Raw genomic sequence first — 9,663 nt, 5'->3', positions numbered from 1 at the left:
CAAACAGGCAGGTACAGTAATAGAGCAGCAGCTTCCAGGTTTATATTATGGGGGCGACATTGTGTTGCCAGCTAACAGGCAAAGTGATTTTCAACTTCTGGCTTATATCTGTGGACAGGAAGGCAACGATTTAGGTTTGCAATTTAGTGTTAGAAAATCAGGTGTTATGGTATTCAATGAAAACAGTGAATAGACAGTGACAATACGGTGTCATGAAATACCTCGGGTAAAAGAATATAAATACCTTGGTATATGGATAAACGAAGGCAATAGATATATTCAAACACATGGAAAAACAATAACAGTAAAGGGGAAGAGAAATGCAGGCATAATGAAGCACAGAGCGCTATAGGGATACAATAGGTACAAGGTGCTCCGTGGTATGCGGAAATGTGTAATGATGCTAGGACTTACTTTTGGAAATGTCGTTGTTTGCTTGAAATCAGGGGTACAATCAGGACTCGTTGCCAACCAAAGGTCAGTGCGACGCCTCGCACTGGGCGTTCACAGCAAGACTACAAATGAAGCTGTGCAGGGTAATATGCGCTGGACTTGTTTGGAAGCGAGGGAAGGTCACAGTAAGATTGATTATGAAGAACCACTGAGGATTATGGAAGAAAGTAAATGGGCTGGGAGAATGTTGAGGTATTTTTACAGGCAAAACATTGATTCAGAGTGGGGGAAAAGAACTCGAAAGCTTATCAGCAAGTATGTGGCCTGTAGGGTGAACAACATAGCAACAAAGAACGTCAAGCGGGAAGTCAGAGAGGCTGAAATAATCTCATGGGTGGCGGTAATGGAAAAGAAACTTTCCATGAGTAACTACTTAAGAGGGGGAAAACGAAAACAAGAAAAAACTATGATAACTCAAAGGGAAGCTCATACTTTTCGAAGCGAGATCAGGATGCCTTAGAACCAGGGGCGTAGCCAGGGGGGGGGGCTTATGGGGCTTCAGCCCCCCCCGAAATTTTTTCGTGCTGTCCATGCACCGCCGACCAAAGCGACCACCGGCGCTGGAAATCACTCTGGATTTTGTCTAGAATGTCTTTTTGACGCTCGAAAAGACATTTAACCGCGAAGATTGCAAACTCGGGCTGGATTTCGTGGCAACGCCCATACACCGGGAGTCACATAACGCCAAGCAGGCCCATCCGAGCACAAAGTTTCAAGGGCGCTTTGATGGTGAGCGGGCTCGCCGCGGCATCTCACTGAGGCCACGGAATCTATGAAGCGCATGGATATCAATTGCGAAAATTTATGGGTGTATATCTCATAAGCTCTTGATGTGAAAGGTGCATTGACATTTCCAAAGTTGTGCTTTAGATTTTCAATTGCGGAACTTTGTGGGTTTATTGTTGTTATAAACATTTGACGCCAAAGGTCTATTGACTTTTCCAAAGTCTTACATCGGAACATACAACGAGACAAGCCAAATCAACACACTAGCAGACGAGTTGACAAAGCAGGCAGCGAGGTCCAATGAGACAAAGCGTTGGGGTGGTTCATTTGTGCCGTCATGTCACATAAAAAAATATCAACATTTTTTTTAACCTACGCCAAAACATCCATGTCAAGACACTAAAGCCAGCCAAAGTAAATACGTTCTTATGTATTTTTTCTACTTTGACTTTTATTCGCGAGGACACATTGAGCCTCTTCAATTTTTTTTTTTGTTCTCGCTACCCTACCCGCGGGCTGCCAGAGCCAACCAGAGCGCATACGTTTTTCTCGTATGGCCCCGACCACCGTGCGGTACACTTCGGTGCGCGTTCGGTTTGCTCTGGCCGAGTGTATTTTCACCGGACAGAGTTTTGGACGCTTTCTGGCTAGCAGACGAGAAAAAAAAAAACAATGGTCGCTCGCCGCCATCACTGTGGGGACTCGAAGGATTGCACCGCATTCCTTGAGCGGAACCTTTCCGGAAAGTCTTCTTTCGCCGCTGTAGGGTACTGAGCAGTATGCGTATGGTTCTCAGTGGACCAAGCGTCTCATGTTTTCTTCGGTATTCCTTCCGTAGCCCCATTAGGTGCCCGAAGTAGGCATTAGATTCTGGCCAAGATACTTTCCTATGCGTTTTTTTTTTTTCATTTCGGTGCCTCCACCTCACAGAAAAAAAATACATTGTTGCGGCGCAGCGAATTGTCGCATGGTGAAAGTTCGATTTTGATACTTCTTTTGCGGAAAGTGACGGGCGACGGGACGCTTCAGTTGCCGGATACGTTTATTATATTATTGCGAAAGCAATTATATGGACACTCCAGGCGCATTCCTGCCATCGCCCTCATGTTTCGTATAAAGTCCAAGGGTGATAACATCGTGACCACGCGCTGCATGCTGTATGTCCGAGTGAAAGCGTAGGAGGGGAGGTGGAATGGGTGAGCCGACGATGGTGGCTCAGTCTTGTGTGCGCAAAGGAGAAAAGCGGGGAGCAAGCGCGCCGCCTTCCGTCCCGCGCAATACATCGGGGGGAGTGGATGGAATGGGGGCGGAATCTAGGATTCTGTGAATCTATGATTGTGCAACATGTTTATTTGCCTTGTTTGACGCATTATATACAGTTACTTCTTTATTTTACAGTATTATATACGCATTATACAGTTATACAGTTATACATTGCATATATACAAGAATGTAAGCACGGGTCTTGAATGACAATGTTTCATTAAGATATTTGTGCTCAACTTGTTCAGTTCATTGCCTTTTAATTTTTCATATTAGCGGCATGCACTGCTTTCCTGGTTTCGAACTGATTTAGTTCTAAAGTTCGTGTGATATTTTCTTTACTTAATAAATAGACAAAAAACATGGAAGCATTGACGTCAGTTATGTTGGGCACAATTTTTGGCACATACGAGTATAATATTTTATGAAAAAAATACATATTTTACTTGCGTTTACAGAGCGTAGCTTTCAAGAATTCGTTTGCAGCATCTATGGCAATGACAATGCAGTTATTATTCATGTATTTGATCTCTCGATAAATTGTTTAAGAGGAAGCTTTAGCTCGGGCCCAATCCGACGCGGCCTATTCAAATACTTGTAAAACGCAGAAACGCTTTTCTGAGATAATCCTGCTGATCACTTTTATTGAAATTGGTTGCATTTGAAAGATAAAGTTAAGTCCTAGTGTCTGTTGGAAACAGAACTTCGATTTAGGGCCTGAATTTTGATTAATATATTTTGAAAAATTCGAAAGTTTGAAAAAATAGAAGCACGGCGTTTACAAACTAATAGCTATGCATGAAGAACAGATATTGTGGTTCTGTAAACGGCATTTATTATAACAGTCAAAGCGGAGAAGCTTGCTGTGTCAATTTGTATCTTACGTGAATTGGTTACGTTGTGTACAAGGGTTCTGCAAAAGCCATATTTCTACAATACTAAATTTTTTTGAGATTCATGTGTAACATATCTATTTTGTCCGCTGTAGATGTATTATTATATGCAATTCACAGAATTGTGATATCATTTTTCATTGTTGAGTCACAGAGTTTTAAACTTGATAGTTTCGTTTCCTGCAAATTTTCAATTTCGGCCAATTTTTAATAAATAATTGACCTCCTAAATGAAAAATTTGAAGCCAGTAGTCACTAGAATTAAACTTTTTCTTTTAAATGCCACAAACCTCCTCAAATTTGGTGAAGTGGCTCCAGGGAAAAACGAATTCCCCTTCTACATGTACTTAAATAGGAGCACCCGAGCTAAAGCTTCCTCTTAAGGAGGAGGCTGAGCTGCAACGTGCAGCTACGCATATATATATATATATATATATATATATATATATATATATATATATATATATATATATATATATATATATATATATATATATATATTGGGCCAGTGGTGTAGCCCCCCCCGAACAAAATTTCTGGCTACGCCACTGCTTAGAACACACAACTACAAATCGAGATTAAGAAGGAAGAAGAAGGACATGCTTGGCTGCGACAAAGCTAGGGAAACGATGGAGCATGTATTATTAGAATGTGAAGATATCTAGCCAGCGGTCCATCTAGGCACCACTGGCCTCCTTAAAAACCTTGGGTGCAGCCAGAGCAGAGGGAAAGTAAACATGTCAGCAATAGAGATTAGTAAGAGGCGATTGGAAGATTGGTGGAACAAAAGTAGGGAAACGACAAAAACGGAGTCGTACAAAAACAAAGTTTATAGTAAGGGGTCAGAAAATTGTATTATGGAAATTCATCGTATATAATTCTTTTTCATTTTATTTTTTTTATTTTTTAACCTAGATGCGACATTACGCAGTATAACAGGAAGAGCTTGGTGGCACAAGCCACCGCCCCGTTTCAAAGGGTACGCTCATAACTTCCATCAATCCGTCCATCCGTCCTAATTCCTGCTCATGTATAAGCTTTGTGCTTCAGCATTGCTTTTTGCGCTATAAAGCAGTAATATCCAAACGAAATTGTATCTTCGGTCAGTAGCACAGATGACAAGTTAGCGCTTGATACGCCGGTGTTTATCCAGCCGCTGGCGAACACATACGAAAAAACAAGAGAAAGGCAGCTAGTTTATATAGCTGCAAATATGCCTGTCATATGACGTAATCAACATGTTTTGATAGCAACGAGAACATTCCTTCCTCTATACAGTTTTTCGTTTGTTGTTACTATGGCCAGTAGTGGCCTGGGACCACCGTTATACGAATGCTGCGGTAGAGCAGCGGTTGAGGACAACGTTGCGGTGGAGGATGAGAGCCCGGCTGGGCAAGGCCGGGGAAAGGCGTCTGGTTTGGTGCTGAAGTGTTGCATTCGTTTGTTGCGCCCGTGTCGTCCGAGCTGCGAAGTCCAGTGTGCTCGGGTGGAGTCATATGAAGCTAGCTGCTCGGATCATACACGTCATGTATGGTAAGGGTGCTCAGGTGTCGCCGTCTCCTGAAATGTAAGAACCATACGAACAAAGTACGTACCGGCGCTCGTCCACCTGAATGTCAATACTATCCATTTTTCATCGAAAGTCCGAAGGCCCATTACCAGCTAAGACGCCGGAACCTCCGAATCCTCTCCAGAATCCACGGGTTCGGTTTGCCGACGGCTTTGTACGATCCTGTTTGCTTCTCATTCTTTGCTTCAAGTCAGGGTGGAGCAGGCCAAGTCGCGTCCGAGGTGTCCACGACAGGAGCCGCTGCGCTGGTGTTTCCTCTGTGGTCCCCGTTGGAGTGTTCCTGTACCTAAACAAGAACTGGTCAATGCGGCGCTGCATGAGCATTGTCTTCCCTTTCCGGTGCTTTCGTCCAGGATCTGCTTGAACAGGTATTTTTACCGTCTGTACGCAGCGCTACGCACTGCCATTCGAAGCAGGATGGTAAGGAGGGAATTTCTTGTGCCGAACACCGCGCCTGCTCCACAACGTCTCAAAATGTACAGAAGCGAACTGCGGGCCATTGTCAGTAACTACCTCTTCTGGTAATAAGTACGTGGCAAACACACCATGCAGTTTGTTCCCAGTCTTTTCACTAGTCGTCGAGTTCATCACAAATACTTCCACCAACTTAGAATGCGCGTCCACAAGCAACCATTGTTGATAACGGTACGCAAAACCAAGATGCACTCGCTCCCACCTACGCGTGGGCCAGCCCCAGGATAATAAGGAAACACTCGATGCCGCGTTCTGCGACAACTGGCACGTGGCATACTCTTTCACCGCTTGTTCTATGTCCTGAGTTAATCTCGGCTACCACACTTGGCTTCTCGATAACATATTCATTCGGGTCACTGCCAGATGGCCTCCGTGTAACATCGACAAAACTTGAACGTATGGACACTGGCACTGCTGCGCGGTTTCCCCAGGTTACAAAACCATGGTCGACAGAAAGTTCGTGACGTCTTACAAAATACGGTGCAAGCAGATCATCCGTGATGGTCGAAGTGCAACCAGTTTGTGTATATAAAAGCATCTTTGATAGCACCTTGTCCCTGCGCCTTTCCAATTTTATTTCTTTAGAGAAGTACTACAATCATGGAAAAATATTGGTACCCTTCCACTCTGACAAAAAAAAGTTATAGGATTTTACGGGCCAACACAACGATCCGATTATGAGACACGCCGTAGTGGGGGACTCCGGAAATTTGTACCATATGGGCTTCTTTAACGCGCACCTAAGTATAAGCAGAGGGTTTTCTCGCATTTAGGCCCCATCGAAATGCGGCTGCCGTGTCGGGATTCGATCCTTCGACCTCGTGCTTAGCAGTCCAACTCCATAGCCACTAAGCAACTGTGGCGGGTCCCTTCCATTCTGAAGAAGGGTGACCAGCGAAGCTGTGCATTTGGGCGCCTTGATGGGGAACTGCACCTCCGCCGCTGGTCGGCCCCGTATTGCACTATTTTCGAGATCGGCCCACCTATGGGGAGTGCTTAACACCTGCTTCCCCTCCACCGCGCACTATCTTGCATTGCACTATCTTCGGGATGGGCCCACTTAAGGGGCGTGGTTCACACCTGCTTCCCGACCGCCGCGGATCAGCCCGACATTGCCCTATTTTCGGGATCGGCCCACGTATGGGGTGTGCTTAACGCCTCCTTAGCGCGTCGGCGTTTTGGTGCTTGCTTTCGGGGCGCTACACGAGGTGGTAGCCATAGGCCTACATCTTAAAGCGCCATCAGTTCATACGGGGTGACAGCGTCTGCGGAATCTGCTTCTCCGGCCCCTGGATGCCCAAAAGCGGCCTGTGATCAGCTAAAATGGTCACACGTCTGTCCGCGATATACTGATGAAAATGGCTGGCACCATAGACGATGGTCACTCCTTCACAATCGAACTGAGAATAATTGCACTCTGCAGATGATAGCATGCGGGAAGCGAAGGCGATCGTCGCTTCTCCGCCATGATCGTCTCTTTGTGAGAGAACTGCACTCACGCCATAGGGCGACGCGTCACACGCCAAGAGTAAGGGCAACGTCTCGTCGTAGTGCCTGAGTACTACACTGTCATGGAGCAGCTCATTCAAGGCTTTAAATGCCTTCTCATGGCGTGGCGACCAATTCCAGGGAACGTCGCATTTTAGCAGGTTGTAAACGTCATTGGCCACCATTGCTCGGTGTTCCAGGTACCAGTCATTGAACGTTAGGAGCCCAAGAAAGGATTGAAACTCCTGCTTGTTGGTTGGAGTGCGTGCCTCCGTTATGGCCCGCGCCTTGTCGCTGGGTGGGTGAATGCCTTTGGCATCGATCGGATGACCTAGAAATTTCACTTTTGGCACAGCGAAGCAACATGTATTCATGCTCAAGCGGAGGTTCGCGCAAGCCTTTCCAGAACAATGTCCAGGCGAGCAGCATGTTCCTCACTGGTTGTGCCACTATGATTACACCGTCGAAGTAGACGCACACGCCAGGGATTCCTTGAAGCTGGGATTCCATGTACTTTTGGAACACTGCTGGAGCTGCCGCTACTGCAAATGGTAGTCGCTTAACCCTGTACGGTGCTCTAGTGGTGTTAAGAGTGAGAACTGAAGTTTTCTAGCTCACCTTCAGCTGCTGATACGCTTGGGTTAGGCCCAGGGTGATCCACGTAGTGTACTGAAGACTTTCTGCGGTGTTGGCAGCGGGTACGAGGACGATTATGTCGCCAAGTTTACAGTTAACCGACAGTCCTAACATAGACGTAGGCTGCTTACATTTTTATTCCTCACTGGGACCAGTGGTGTGGCCCAGGCTGAATGCTGCGTAGGCTCAATGATGATACCCTGTTGTTCCAGTTTGTCGAGCTCCCTCTCGTAGGCAGGTTGCAGGGCAAACGGTATAGGTCTGGCTTTCTGAAACTTCCGACTAGCGTCCGAGTGAAGCTCGAGGTCCACGGGGGACCCGTTATGTCCAGGAATTTCCCCAGAAAAGGCCGCCTCGTACTTCTTCTGCATCTGCTCGACCAGCTTTTCCTGCTCGATCGAACTTTCCTCTGCTGCCTGGTTCATGCCGCAGATTGCGATCTTGAGAGCTTCGAACCAGTTTCTGCCCAAGAGACTGTATCCAGTGCTCTTCACAATCACGAAAGGCAGTTTTGCAGTAGTGCCGTTCTACGCAACTTCTAAGTTGACACTACCAAGAAGTGGATGGTTTTGTCCTGACCATGTTCTCAGGTGTGTGTTGTCATCCAAACCTGTTGGTGCGTTCCATGGCCATGCGCTGCGGTACGTATTCTCGCTGATGAGCATGCACGCTGCTCCCGAATCAACTTCAAATTGTATGGGTTGGTGATGGACAGTAAGGCTGACCATTATCTTCGGTCGCGCGCCGATGTTGACGACGTTATGTAAGTCGAACAGCGCTGATGATGCTAGTGGACTGTGCTGCGTTTCAAATTGCGTTATCGTATTTGTGGCATTTACGTTCTTATGTCGCTGTGGTGGCCCCTTCGCCTGTTTTTTTCTTCGATAAGCAGGCCTTCTAAATGTGGCCGCGCTTGTGACAGAAATTGCGCGTAGCAGCTTGGTACGACTCTGCATGGCTGGGGTCTGTGTTGCCCGTCACAACGCCCGCAGTGTTGTGGTTTAGAAGATCGGTCTGCACTTGCCTAATCGCGACAAACTTGGTGAGTCACCTGGTGAACCGGCTCGATGTTTTTTCGGGTGCCTCGTTGCTGGTGGCCAGCGCTTTCTGCTCGAACGGCAATGTCATAGGCCTTTGTGAATGTCAGCTATAGGTCACCCTCAGCAAACAGTCTCTGTTGCAGGACATCATCCCGTAGTCCGCACACGAATCGGTCACGCAACATAATGACCAGGGGAAGCATTGTTGAGTTGGCAGGTGATTTTGTTGACGCCGTTTGCTCTCCAATAGCTGCTGGTGAACTAACCATTGTGCGTAAAGTCCCGAAGTTCCAGTCAGCGGCAAGGGTCTTCAGCGCCGCGGTGTAGGCGCTTACCGTCTCTCCCTCCAACTGGTCACGTCGTTGGAGGCGAGCTCAGCTGAAGACCTCGGATGGTCTCGGGTAGTAGTGTTACAAAGAAGGTGCAACAATGTTGTCGCAGGCCACTTCAGCTGGGCTGCTTGGCTGCACCAAGGCGCAGACGGTGTCGTACGTCTGCTCATCGCACAGCGTCAGCAGGTGTGCCCTCTTCTTGTTGGCGCCCGTGATGTTGTTAGCCTCGAAGTAAAACTGGAGGTGTCCAAGCCACGATGTCCACCATGCGCCATTAAACTCCGGTAGTCGACGCGGTGCGCGCGTTGCCATTGCGTAGCACGACTACAGGTCAACGTGAGCTTGAAATCCATTGCCTCGTCGCCACTGTTATGTGCGCGGTAGTCGTAATAAAAGGCGTTCGGAACATGGAACGGAGTTCATTAACGGGACAGCGTTAAGGAGCTCGTGTCGCAGAAAACCCGGTGTCATCGGCGTCCGCGGCGTTGGCCGTGAGCGATAAGTCCCAGAAGGCACTTCATAAATAAAAAACATCTTGCAAGATGGGCTGGTGGGAATCGAACCAGGGTCTCCGGAGTGTGAGACGGAGACGCTACCACTCAGCCACGAATTCGTTCCTTCAAAATGGGACAAAATCGCCTCTAGTGAATGCGATGTTGCCTTAGAAACGTGCAGTAGAAAGTTATACTGTGGTGTATATCGGTAATTCATCATCATCATCATCAGCCTGGTTACGCCCACTGCAGGGCAAAGGCCTCTCCCATATTTCTCCAACAACCCCGGTCATG

Source organism: Dermacentor albipictus, chromosome 9 (genome assembly GCF_038994185.2).
Source record: "Dermacentor albipictus isolate Rhodes 1998 colony chromosome 9, USDA_Dalb.pri_finalv2, whole genome shotgun sequence".
NCBI classification, from domain to species: Eukaryota; Metazoa; Arthropoda; class Arachnida; order Ixodida; family Ixodidae; genus Dermacentor; species Dermacentor albipictus.
This window is presented reverse-complemented; position numbering follows the sequence as displayed.